At 37.8% G+C, this 14,542-nt stretch overlaps 1 long non-coding RNA gene across 1 annotated transcript; it reads right to left on the bottom strand.

Annotated features, from left to right (window-relative positions):
* Positions 1 to 318: 318 nt before the first annotated feature.
* LOC147518557 (uncharacterized) lies at positions 319 to 1,830 on the bottom strand. The gene is made up of 3 exons (XR_015211829.1): positions 1,712 to 1,830; positions 451 to 1,575; positions 319 to 355 (listed from the first exon to the last, which is right to left on the bottom strand). It is a non-coding gene; the product is annotated as an uncharacterized LOC147518557 (long non-coding RNA).
* Positions 1,831 to 14,542: the final 12,712 nt, after the last annotated feature.

Raw genomic sequence — 14,542 nt, 5'->3', positions numbered from 1 at the left:
GCAACTTAGTCTCTGGTCCAAGCTCCACGTAAACCTTACCCTTAGCAACAATATTGGACTTGGAACCCACAGCCAAAACTGTAACTCAGTCCTAATTGTATACTGAGTTTTTAGTAATTAACAATATGAAAATAACGGCGGGATTAGAAGATCGTGTGCTAATCAGATTCGAACCTATCTATTATATTAAGTAAAATGTGATAATCTTTGCAAGGATTGTGACAACGATACCTTTCCAAGAGGAAGCATAGGATTTGGAAGTGGGGAATGACTTGTTCCCTTAGCATGTACCTTCCTAAAATCGGGGGTTCGAGTTTGTTTCCGACAGACGACTCTTCTCTTCCTTGTTCTTCGGCTATATATGTTAGAGAATATTTACAAAATAAAAACGAAATAGGAAACAAAAAACACCCAATTCTAAAGTAGTGTAAACAATATTTAAAAGCTTACTTTACGCTTGCTATGTGCACCACCTAAAGGGGGGATATGGTCTCTATTGTCACTTTTGTGGCTATTCGAAGCAATTTTTTCCGACGCAGGAGAAGTGAGACGATCATTAAATTTTGCTTCTAACTCCTTGTATTTATTCTTCAATTCTTTTCTTTTTTTCCGTTCTTCCTTTCCCTTTTCTTCTGCCTTTTTTCTTTTTTGTTCTTCCTTTTTTCTTTTTTCCTCTTCCTCGCGAGCTTTCGACTCCAATGCACGCACATGTTTCTTAGATCCACGCTTTATTAGGCAAAAATACTGTGTGGGGGTGACTCCATCTCCTACGCCTCTAACACGACCACCGTGTTCCGGAGTACCCAATGCCAGAGTCAGTACGTCTTTAGTACCCTCAACCTCTAAAGTTCCTTCCTTGACCTGCGTTTGATAATCATCCTACAAGATAATGAGAGTGTGGATGTAGACTTATCAGTCACCCAAAACCACGTAAGCAAAAACAATTGCAAGATTTGAATTAATAAGAGGGTTGGTCACAACCATAATCTACACCTTGTTTATTGTTTCTAAGCAAGTATCTCGAGCAACCCATCAAAAGTTTCTCAAAAGTGTTGTCACCCTCTCAGTTGAACTTTGATTCATACAGTGGACTTAATAATCACACAAATGTTTCTCAAAATAAAAAGGAGTTTTATGACACCCTACTGAAGTGATTTTGAACCCCTCCCCCCACCCCTGTATATCCATTCTAGTTGTGCACGTGCATGGGGGCAGCATGAAAAGGAGTGCAAGTGGGTAACTTATATTCTTAACATTTTCCATGTACCATTCAAGAACTGCCCCTTAGTATGATAAGCTAAGCAACATGATCAAATATAGAAAGTAAAACAAGAGAAGCAAATCATCACCTTGGTCAATGTGGCACCTTTCTACTGCCTCTATATTGTAACCTTATTATTACTATTAATATAACATTCACACTATACTAGGAAGTATACTAGACTGAACGTACTATTCTCTCTCAAGAACTTCCTTGGTAGCATCATTTGCATAGTTACCATCTTTGCCTTGGAGGAAAAGTTGCCACCCATAAGACCCGTCCTTTCCAATAAATGATGCGCCCTCCTCTTGTCTCTATTTTGAAGTATATAGCACATCAAATAATAACAAATTAGAGGAATGCAATATTACATAAATAATAACAAATTAAAGGAATGCTATATTACATATCAAATAACAAATTAGAGGAATGCTATATACATTTACTTACCTTTTTCTCCACGCGATTAGCAATACTCATCCTGCCTGTTCGGTGGTTAAACTTCTTTTGCTTTCGCCGCGTAGATTGCACTTCGCTAAGATTCTTACAAATTAAAAAATAAAAATAAATACGTGTTATGTACCAGAGCTGTTTAAACCATTTCTTGAAATAATACTTTAGCTGGAAGTAGTTTTGAATGAGAAAAACATTCCTATAGGCCCTTAAAGTGATTAACTCAAGAAGATAACTCGTCGTCTATAGGAACAATTCATCGATATGGGATTGTAAAATGGCAGATGGGTTATACACTCGAAAAACCTCAATATCCAGCAGACATCCCAGAAAACCTCAAGGTAATAGCATAGTGAGATACGTGAATGCGGTATATAGCAAATAAAGAGAACAAGCATAACAGCCTAACGTGAATGCGGACGATAGCTTTCTTGTTCTCTCTCGTCCCCTAGTAGCTAGTTTTGAGTTCCCTTCCTCTAGTAGCTAGGCTGCTTCTAGTAGCTAGATTGTTTTGGTTTGGAGTGGGGTGGGACGATGTGATACTCAAGTATTCCCTCAGATCGGGTACTCTTTCCCCGATCGAACAGGGAGCGGGACCAAAGAATGACAAATATGAAGATAGAGGGAAAGAGTACCATCAAGAAGGTATCGCTTCGGGGTCCATCCAAATTTCGGCGCCGCTTAGGCGAATGGGGGCCACAATCGACCTCGAGAGACGATCTTTGGGTAGCTCCTTATATTGGGGATACTCGAAGCTTCATTAGTTCACAACATGGAGGCCATTCAGGCAAAGGCATCGGGGTGCCTATTGTCAAGTCGGGAAGCCGAATATCCTAAACCGGAAGTGGGTAGAGAGCCCCTTAATCTGGTCAAGGTGGGTAGCCATTCGCTCGCCCTTGTACCTACCCCCAAGTTTGTTGACAATGAGTCGAGTCACCGAAGACAGCTAGACTCGAGATGCCGAAGAGCCCGAGCCATGTTAAGCCCGTAAGACTTTGTAATTATTCGATCGATCGTGCGTGAGAAGTAAGGCCTAAGCTTTTAACCGAGAACACTAATGCAAGGGTAGACAAGTCGATCTAGGAGTACCTCGTCTCTGCGTCGAGCAGAGTTCGTATAACACCCCGTGTTTTATTTCGTTTATTTTCCTAATAATAATAATAATGTATAATAGAAAAAAATAAAAATAGGATAAATGTTAGTGGAAATAGGAGACGTGGGTTTATGGGATAAACCTTCTTCCCTATTTCGGGGATTTTGTTTTTAACAGAAAGAAAACAGAATAGGGTTGGGCAAAACAAAAAAATACAAATGAGGGTTTTAGAAAAAAAAAAAGGGAGTTTACCGAAAAGAAGAAAATGAAGGTTTTTCTTGTAATCACCCGATAATCGGAGAGCTTTTTAGTGAGTAGATATATTATGTTTGATAAAGTTCTCGTTGTTTAATGTAGATTGCATGAGGATAGAATCAATATAATTTTTACCGTTCATATAATGTTCTATAAGTTCGATTATAATTGTGATAATCGTAGTGTTAACTACGATACAATTATGAATAAACGCTTTGTCTCGGGAAAAACTTAAAACGAGGGTGTTAGAATCGATGATGGCAGTCATAAAAAAAAAAAACAGTTGGTCGACTTATGTATTGACCAAAGCGCTTCAAATTTCAAGCCAAAGGACCAAAATTTTCATGGTTTGTTATAATTGCTTTGTGTGTTGTCTTTGTGGGCTGTTTGTTTGGATTTTGTTGATGTCGGGGTTTAGAATCGGTGATTGGGTTGGGCTCAAGCCGGGAAAAAGCTTGAACAAAAATGGTGGCCGGCGCTTATAAATTTTGGAAGTACCGTGGTCACGATTTTATATGTCGTGATTTTTTTCCATGATAATGAACATGTGTTATTAGCCGCGATGCAAATCATTGTTTGATTGATTCAATAGACTTTCTATTACAAGGGTTTTGTGTTACTACTACCGTTGGTCCGGAAGGATTTGGTTGGTGGTTGGAAGTGTTTTGTTGTTAGGAGAGGATCTATATAGGTGGTGTGGGGTGCGGGAATGATTGGTGGTGGTGGAATCGTGGTATGAGCGCCGTGAAGCTCTGGAGCGACCATTAATGGCGCCGATCGAGGTTTTTTCAATATAACGAAATTGATAATTTAAGGTATAGGCAGTTTGGGTTTTTCTAAGGAGTGAAACCGTGGGTTTTAAATTTGAGATAGGTTGGTGGGTTGTGGTGGTCACCGGGTGGAAGTTTTGGTGAGGAAGGAGATGAATATGCCTTCCCGATTTGGGCTTGGGCCAAATCCTTCATTGGGGCTTATATGTTTTACTTTTGGATTTTCAAATTTTGATTTAAGTTAGACTTTGGGCCTTTGACTTTGGGCTTTTGGGTTAGAGGAGTTTGGGGTTGGTTGATGCTTTGTTGACCCTTGGCGGTCGACTTTGACTTTGACGAGTTGACTTTTGACCAGGGTTGACTTTGACCAGTTGACCAAATTTGACTTTTTAACTCTGATTATGATTTGGGTTATTAGGATAGGTCTAGGGCTATTAGCATGCTTGGATTTAGGCTAAGACCGCTATATATACGTGTGTATGTGTATTAACTACTATGTGATTTTGCAGTATTTTATGATATGCAACGTTATGACACTAAGACATCCCTGAAATTAATAACGCGTAAAACAAAAATACATGAATCAAGATACTCTTTCGTTCTCTGAAACGATATATAAAATAAATTTCAATATTGCGTAAACAAAATGTACCGCACTCTTTTAGAACTCCACGACTCAAGTTTTGGGATTGAGTTTTATGACTGTTGATGTCATATGCTAGGTGGGCATTTATTGAATGTGCCATAAATGGCCCGTTAGCGTTATATAGGGGTATTCATTGAATGTGCCATGAATGACCCGGGTATTCATTGAATGTGCCATGAATGACCAGATCGTTTGGACTGCCCTAGAGAGGAACTAAGGTATTCGCCTTGCGGGTTAGTGGTATAAATTTGATTATGTGAGTGTTTGAGTTTTCTTTTGAATACCTAATAAAATATCTACATATGATATATAGAAGTTCTAACTTTCTTTTGCAGGAGGGTAGGACTTAATAACATTTTGTGCAGGGACGCGGTCCTACCCTTATACAGCAGTGGATATCGGTAAGTTTTAATTCAATGGTTTAGATATTAAAATGAGGTATTATAATGAGTTATATAATGGAAGTCTTGCTTGGGAAGAAATTATGCCGGTTAAAATGACGGAACTACCTGTCTTCCAAGCTGTGAATGATTGAGTTATGGGATAAAATAAAGGGATTGTTTGAATAATTAAAGTATGATAATGGTTATATGTGTTTAGTCTACTCATACCAAAGAAATTCAATTTGTCAACCCATGTTTGCTTTGTTTTGGCAATGTGGGTGTGTTCTTGGGAACATAGGTGGAAGGCAAATGGAACCGCCGGGCGTGATTTGATTCTCACCGAGCAGTCACCGTTTAAATTATTAGGTCCGATCTTTTGGGAAGGATGTAATAACGTGGGTTACATTTTTTATATGACATGAGAATAATGATGTTGGAAATTGTTATTCTTAAAGTTTGTTTATGTTTGTATTGGGATGGAAGAAAGTTCCTAATAAAGTGATATTTGAGGAATTTGGAGATTTTGTTGTTAAGTTGATCCCCGTTGTGATGTGGGTTTTAGGTTTTGATATGTGTTGTATCACCCGGCCATGGCCTGGTTTTTAGACAATTGAACATAATGATGTTTGAGATATTTATATTTCAAATATTCATTATTTTTAATTGTTTAGAAAAATCGGGTCGGGATACCGGGTCGGTCGGCACACCCGATGTTGTTCTCTTGGGTAGTAATTCAATGTATTGTCGAAAACCATATAAAACAAAGATAAAACATTATCGAAGATAAAACAACACTACCATTTGGAGGGAGGGAAACTTCGAAGCCGATGCTTTGGCTAAGGCGGAGCATCTCTACAACCGAATGAAGCTACTCGACAAATGGCGCACCTACATGGTTGGTTGCGTATAGGAAGCACCTTTTGATAGGCTTTTAGATTTGATTAATTGTATCCTACCCCCAAGTTTGTTGACAATGAAATCGGAGTCATCGAAGACAGTTAGACTCGAGATGCCGAGCTCCATCGAGCCATGTTAAGCCCGTAAGACTTTGTAATTATTCTGATGTGTGTTGAGTTCCTCAAATAGAAGTAAGGCCTAAGCTTTTAACCGAGAACACTAATGCAAGGGTAGACAAGTCGATCTAGAGTACCTCGCCTCCCCGAAAGAGTTCGGCCGACGAAAGTACACCTGTTGTTGTTCTCTTGGGTAGTAATTCAATGTATTGTCGAAAACCATATAAAACAAAGATAAAACATTATCAAAGATAAAACAACACTACCATTTGAGGGAGGGAAACTTCGCTATCGATGCTTTGGCTAAGGCAGAGCATCTCTACAACCGAATGAAGCTACTGACAAATGGCGACCTACATGGTTGGTTGCAGTAAGATAGGAAGCACCTTTGATAGGCTTTTTTAGATTTGATTAATTGTATCCTACCCTATAGATATAAATAGTAGTAGATGCAGTTTAGCTTGAATCCTAGCAGGTGCATTGACCCCGCTAATCTCTTTGTACTCAATGTACATTTCACTTTCATTTTAACAAGAATTTATACTTACAAAGCATAAAAAAGGGGTTAACTCCCCTAGTGTCTAAGAGTCTATCTCTAGAGATGATCATAATTAACCTTGACCTATATCAAATTTCAAGCACTTATGAAACCCAATCGCTAGTCGACCATTTCATTTTGGCCTCATATTTTCATGCACTAGTAGTAACCCCTATTCAAGTATTCAACTAAAAATTCCAAATGCAAACAAACACGTAAAAAATATCGATCACTGATGTTATTGGTCTCCATCCATGCAAAAACAAGAAAAAAGGTGACAAATATCGTTGGGTATTTCACCTTTTGATCCTCCACTTACACAAGTTTCAATACTCCCTATTTTAACTTTTTTGAAAATCAGTCGACCGTTGAAGCTAGTCTGATGCCGAAGAGTTGAGTCATGGTGGCAACTCGAGGAAGAGACAACGACTTTTAGAACAAACACCCTAAAGTTCTAAACAAATCAAACACAAATGAAAGTAAGGGACATCAATCTCAATCTACCAAAACATCTAATGATGCTTCGCCTTCTTCGGTATACTTCCTAGTATAGTGTGAATACAAACTCCCACAGAATTCTAATCATCTAGACATAGATTTAGTTATTATAAATTTAGACGAATATCATTTTGTCACATTCTCAAGACACAATTTCAGTCAGCGCCCTTTTGAACTCGGTAAGCATGATTAAACAATGGCGGACTTGAGCGTGAAATACAAAGGGGCGGCAGCAGAGAAACTCGACAAGGAATACAAAGGGCAGCAAATGTAAAGAATGAAGACGAACCGAAACCAAATGACAAATCTAAAGTAGAAGCATAGAGAGATAAAGCGAGACTTTTACTATTGCAGTATGGAGATAACAGGTTTAAACACTTAGTCATGCCAACTGATAACTCGGAAGGGGAGACTACTACAACAGCTAAGGATGACATGCAACCAAGAACAGATGATGCAAGGGAATCCACCTAGAATCTTACAAGATAAATTCTCGCAAGCTCTCTTGTATAATCAACCCTACTGGAATCTAAAAAAAAAGGAAACCACAAATCAACAAAATCCACTCAAACTAAACTTGGCCTTCTGCCACAAGTCCAACCTCCCCAGGAGCCTCTTTGCTTGGAATCCACCAGTACATGGATACTAGCCTCTTTAGGACTTTCAAGAAACTAAGACGGTAAAACAATAGCTTGCATGCATGTACAAACAAAAGCAAAATAAAATTAAGAGAAATACGCACTGCAGAAATTCAGGTGTAAGTCTACTTTTACAAAAAGTATCCCAATCTTCTTGACCGATTACTTTTCTATACAACTTTGGTATTTTCTTGAGTCTCTTCGATTTATTCTTAAAAGGTAAGATGTACCGCCTAGTAAGACGAGACTTGAATGCTTTCCACAACCTGCCCATCGCGACTTGTAATTAATAGATCTTTCGCTTTGTGTCCAACTTAAAATTTTCCTATTTGTAAGTAGCATATTAGTTAATCATGTAAACAAAATGAAATTAGCTTATAAAGCATTAGATTAATGTACCTTCAAAGAGATCCACAAATTTTTTCTTCAATGTTGGTGATACATCTTTCCAATTAGTTATTGTAATCCTTACTCTTGCCCTCACCAAGTAGCCTCCATAACTACCGATGTCGGTTCCACCTTGACCAATTGGTTGCCCGTGATTCATTATAAACAACTCCTTGATATTCACCCTTTTTCAATTTTTTTATTTTTACACACTTTGCCGCTCTTGACTTTCCTTTTTTGCTTGAACCTTTTTGCTACGCCTCGTCAACTTCCATATCTTTTGAGCCCAACCGCTTCTCGAAGTCCGAATGGTCTTCAAAGCCATCTTCCGAGTTTGAATGCCCTTGTGAACCATCTTTGAGTTCGAATGATCTTCTCGAGCCATCTTCCGAAGTCCAATTTCTCTTCGAATTTGAATACTCTTGTGATTCTCAATGCTCTTCCTCGATCCATGAGTGTACTGAAAAGACCATTTTGTTTTTGCAAGGTTTGTCAATATATATATATATATAAATAAAAGCTTCCACCAAGTAGGTCTTTAATTGTTTAGAAATGTAAACATGCAAATGTAAACAAAGACTAGTCATCTCAGTTTAGCCGTAAGTTTAACACAAAAAACTTGAAACATTCTTAAAACCCGATAAAAAAACAACAAAAAAAAAAATAAGAAAAAGAAAAGAAAAGTCCCATAATGACTAGTAAGAAGTCTTATTTAACTTAAAGAAAAAACTCATTCGGCTCGACCCAAATCCCTTCACAATTTTCACGAGCATAAGGCAATGACAATTCATTAGCTAAATCAAAGGAGTCAATAGTTGGCAGCGCCTTGTCTGTAATGGAATCATCATCGAACCCAGCATCATCGTTCTTATTGTGATAGTCTCTTTCAGGAGTTGCAAGGACAACTGACCATCCCATATTTAGTTGGTCACTCACATAAAAAACTTGCTTGGCTTGGGACGCTAAAATAAAAGGGTCGAACTTGTGGCCAACTTTACCAAGTTGCAATGGATGTGAAACCCAATTCATCAACCTTAATGCCTCTCTTTGCTTTGTCAACCCAATCACACTTGAAAATAGGAATCTCAAGGTCAAGTAATCCAACACCCATACTTCAAGAAGCACACCATAAAAGCACATATCCGAAATTACAGGATTCTTGTCCTTGGCACTAGAAATCTGCATTCTTGAGGCCACTACACCGACTCCAATCGTTTTGGTTGACTAGTTTAGCTTCTCGGTCTTTTGTGTGATAGCGAAAACCCTTAACTTCATATCCGAATATTTTAGCACATCTAGACTAGGTCCCATGGCCAAAACTGCAACGTTTCGAGATTTTGTTATTTGGTATGTCTTGCTCTTCCTCAACCTGGTTCTCAAACAATATTAAGAACAGTGTTTTAATTTTTAAGTAACAATAGAGTGTTAACAAAACATACCTTTTGGCGAAGCCAATTAATAAAGGTGCGATTATGCTCAAATTTTATCCATTTTACACCCTTTGCGATGATTTTGAAGCTTTAGGTAGTCCATATGCTCCCTTTTATGTTAATAATTAAAAGAATACAAGTATTAACTACCAGCTCCCTTATGGAAACGTTGGAGATAAACATCTAGTTAAATTGAACTATTGTGCATTTATCTACTTACTTGATATAAGGCTGAACTTCTTTCATGTTTTCCAACACATAAAGATGTGCTTGTTGCCAGGACTTCTCATCAACTTCAACAACATGCGAACCCCCAATCGGTCTTCTACTGCAAATTGTATCTCCATCTTCCAAATCATTGTCTGTCATGTTTCTTGTGGAAGGAACTCCAATTGCATCTACTTCACTCAAGAATTCAGCACAAAACTCAACAGCTTCTTCTGCAATATAATTCTCCGCCATACATCCTTCTGGACGGTTTCGATTCCTAACATATCCCTTTAACACCATCATGTACCTAGAAAGTTTTTTAAAGCTTTAAACCTTTGATACGTGCATTGTGAGACATTTAATAAATAAATTAAAAAAATCATTCACTTACCTCTCAAAGGGATACATCCATCGGAAAAAAAAACTGGACCACATAGCTCGACCTCCCCTTACAAGATGAATCACAAATGCACCATGATGTCGAAGAATGATAGTGGGAAAAACTTTTCTAACAAACACAAAGTTACCACCAAATCTTTCTGAATATTATCCAATTTCGACACATCCACTATTTTTTGTGTGCAAAGAGCATTAAAGAAGAAGCATAACCGAATAATGGTATACCTCACATGCTTTGGCAACACCGATCGTGATCGCCACGGAAGAAGTTGTTGCATTAGTCGGTGGCAATCATGAGATTTAAGACCATATAATTTCAAATCTTTCATTGAAACACAAGATTTGAAATTAGAACAATATCCATCCGGGACCTTCAGTTCAAACAAAAGTGTTGTTGCAAACTTCCTCTTTCTCTTCTCTAGATAATGTATAACATGTCTTTGGCGGTAGGTAGAATCTTGTCCCTCTCTTCTCTCTCGCTAGTTCTTCCCTTAAGTGCATCTCTACAAGGTCAAGTCCGCTTTGAAGTGAATCCTTTGTTTTCAATGGAATGTTAAGCAAAGTCCCAATGATGCTATCACACACATTTTTCTCAATATGCATGACATCCAAGTTATGTCTCAAAAGCAAATGTCTCCAGTAAGGCAACTCAAAAATATAGATCTCTTTTTTTCCAAATGACCTTCCTCATGATTTTTGTGTACACCATCAGTTTTCCTCCGCTTTGGTGTTTCTGTATCCTTAGAACTTATTTGCTCCTTTCCCCTTTTTCTTTTCTTTGAACCTTTGGACCTAATTCGTGCCTTCTCCTTCTTTGATTTTTTTGACTTTCTAGCACTTTCTGGTGGCTTTCCCAATAAGTTTTTGAAATGCTCAACTTTTGTGAAGATTTGCACCCCGTTCAATGATTCTGGACTTGATCGCAGCTCTTGCTTACCATTAAATGGTCTTTTCTCCTTTCGTATGCGGATGGTTTTCTCTCGAAGCCATCTCCCGCCGTGGTGCCCGGTATACATTCTTCTTGCCGTGTTTCAATCTAATAGAATCTGTATTTTCCTCGCATACTGGACAAGCAAGATACCCCTTGACAGTACAACCAGCTAAGTTTCCAAAGGCGGGAAAATCACTGATTGTCCACAATAGCACAGCCCTAAGTATAAAGGATTCTTGCTTATAGGCATCATATACCTCAACACCGGGCTGCCATAACAACTGAAGATCTTCAATCAAAGGTGCAAGATAAACATCAATGTTGTTACCAGGTTGGTGCGGACCTGATATCAACAATGTTAACATTAAGAACTTTCTCTTCATGCACAGCCATGGTAGCAGGTTGTAAGTCGCCAATATAACAGGCCAACAACTATGTCTGCTGCTAAGAGAACTGTGTGGATTAAAGCCATCGGTTGAAAGTGCAAACCGAAGACTTCTCGAATCAGCTGCAAACTCTGGCCAAGATTGATCGACGTGTCTCCATGCTTGGGAATCAGCTGGGTGACTCATTTGACCATCAACTACCTTTCTTTCATTCGCATGCCATACCAAATTCTTCGCCGTTTCAACAGATTGAAACATTATTTTAAGTCTAGGGATTATTGGGAAATACCATAGTACTTTTGCTGGAACACTATAATTTTGGTCAGGATTATTCTTTTTCACCTTATACCTTGACGCTCCACATGTAGGACAAGTAGTTCTATCCTTGTTTATTAAACCTCTATAGAGAATACAATCATTGGGACATGCGTGAATCTTCTCATGCTTTATTCCAAAAATAGACAAAGTTTCCTTCAGCCTCTCATGGTCAAAGGCAGCTCATTGCAATCTGGGAGCATATCCTTAAACAGAGCCAACACCATAGAGAAGCTTTTATCGGACCACCCACTCATTGCCTTCACATTGAAAAGCTTAACCGAGATGATAACTTGGTGTATTTGTTACACCCGGCCGTATAAAGGTAAATCGGCTTCTTCAATCAGTTCACAAAGTTTTTCGTGGTTCCCCATGAAAGTCTCTGAGTGGCCTCAAACATTTTTATGATGTTTGCGGCCTCATCTAGTCCACCCTCATCAAAACCTTCCTCTGACTCCCTACTCGATGCTGACTCCTTTGGAGCATCTTCCCCATGCCACACCCATGTGCAATACGTTTGTTCAATCCTTTTCGTTCTCAGATGACGTCCCACCTCCACTATATCAAATTCGTACATATTCCCATATTCAATGCATAGACAGGGTATACAATTCTTACGTTTTGCATTATCAAAAGCAAATGTAAGAAACTGATTAACGCCTTCTACATATTCAGTAGAAAATATATCTCTCGACATCCATGACTTGTCCATCTCAGGCTACCAAAACAAAATACGATAAGTCCTTATCGGTCACAAACAAGCAAATACGAAAATAGAGTTAACTGAAAAATATAGTCTAGTTTAAAATTTAAAAACAAAAAATCATGTTAGATAACCATTTGTGAAACCTTCGTTTATAGCCCCTAAAGTAAACCTTCGTTTATAGCCCCTAAAGTAAACCTTCGTTTCATAAACCAAAAAAAAAACCACTAACGACCACCTCAAATCAGGAATAAAGCACAAATTGTAAAAAAAAAATCCAAATCAAATGAAAACCCATACCTTACTTGATTTAACTGGATATTGTTGTTCGAGAGAGCTGTGAACACGTAGAAATCCTAATCACAATCAATTGAAATTCCCCCTGCTTCCAAAAAAAAATTATTGGTATAGAACTCAAAACCAAAACTTTTATCGCAACAAATTCAAAATCGAATAGAGATAAAGAACTAACCTTGTCCGCCTTCAATTACCGAACTGAATTTTGGAGAGGTAATCAATTTTAGATGGAGAATGAGTGAAGAGAGAGTCGTGAGGAATTGATTTAGGTTGAGAGAGTGAAGATAGAGTCGCGAAGTGTGTTTAGACTTTGAGTTTGAAGGAAGCTCGCGAAAGTGTTTCTGTTTTTCGTGTTTGTATGATTACAGAATTTGAAGAGTTTCAACTAAAGCGGGAGTTGAGCGAACGTGGGTGTGTCGTGTTTTTTTGTTTTTAGTGGAGCTGTGGGCGTAGACCAAAAACTACCTAGGTCATATAATGGGTCAAACGGTCACTTAAGAGTCGGATAATACGTAACTATTTTAGTGAAATAGTCTAGTTCTCCACACATATACACCTTCTTTAGAAAAAAAAACCATTTGTGACCGTTTTGAAAACGCACGTCACTAAAAACTTTTTAAAACAGTCACAAAAACCCTTTTATGCCATTTGTGACCGTTTCGAACAGAACAGTCACAAATACCATTTTAAAACAGTCACAAAAATTCTTTTTTCTACTAGTGCTGTGTCTATCTGTACTTGATATTTTTGCTTCTCATTGATTGATACTTTGTGGTATCAAATATACCTTCCTAACTTTTGATGGTATATAAATATAAATCAACACTGCTAGTCTGTGATTGGTATCTTTATCAACCAGACATACTTTTGTTGAGAAAAGAGAAAGAGGTACAACTGCATGGATCTTTTCAATATCTGGAACAGACAAGACATTTCCAAGAAAAATGCATTGGAAGTATGCCATGATCTCGATATAAGCATTATCAATAACTTTATATGATTTGTGTGATAGTTTGGATTGGAGTATTGGACTAACAAGTGAGTCAGCGCTCTGCACAAATTGAATTATTGTCTCAAGACATAATAGTTTGCCTGAAAAAAAAGGTCTCAAGACATAATACAGTGTAGAGTTGTAGACATGGAGCATGAGCATTGTAGTTTATTGTTTCTTTGGGCTCAATCCCAACAATTTGCTATTTCCACTGGCTGGCATATCTTTAGGGTGAAACTATGTTCTTTTGCTATTTCCTTTTACCTGTAAAAATGTCAAAACTATGTTCTTCGTTCCTTCCGTAATTATTAAAATTATCGATTCCTCTTGAGAATCTGAATCTTTAGTATTGTTTGGTACCATTTTGCTATTAAGATAATATAACACCCCGTCTTTTTATTGCATTTCCTATAATAATATTAATAGTAATAATAATAATAATAATGTAAATAGAAAACAGAAATAGGATATCCAGTTGTTAGGATAAAAGCCCGTCAGTAAGTAGATAGGTTTAAAACCCTTGTTTTTCGGAGAGGTTTGAAAAACTAGAAAATAGGGATTTCTCACGTAGAGTTTTTTTTTGGAGAAAAACAAAACGAGAGTTTTAGAAAAAAAAAGTGAGAGTTTTACTGAGAGAAAAAAAAAGAGGTTTTGAACGAGGAAGATTATCGTTTCGCGGACGAGATCGCGGGGGTTTCGATTTCGGGAGCCGCTCGGCCGCTCGATTTTAACAGTGAGTAGTTTTTTTTTTTCTATTTCACCTCACCTTGAGATTTACAGTTTTATGGGTACGAGGAAAAACCTAGGTTTCCCCTCAGTATTTTTGTTCTGCATATTCTTCGATTGTTGTTTTTCCTCATTTAATTGATAAACATGTTATTCTACATAATTTTTTTTTTACATACCGCTCGTTAGTTTGTTCTTTGCTGTGATCGACTTAGTCGG

The sequence above is a fragment of the Coptis chinensis genome, chromosome 2, assembly GCF_015680905.1.
Source record: "Coptis chinensis isolate HL-2020 chromosome 2, ASM1568090v1, whole genome shotgun sequence".
NCBI classification, from domain to species: Eukaryota; Viridiplantae; Streptophyta; class Magnoliopsida; order Ranunculales; family Ranunculaceae; genus Coptis; species Coptis chinensis.
Note: the sequence above shows the minus strand (reverse complement) of the source record. Positions and strands in the feature narration are given on the sequence as shown.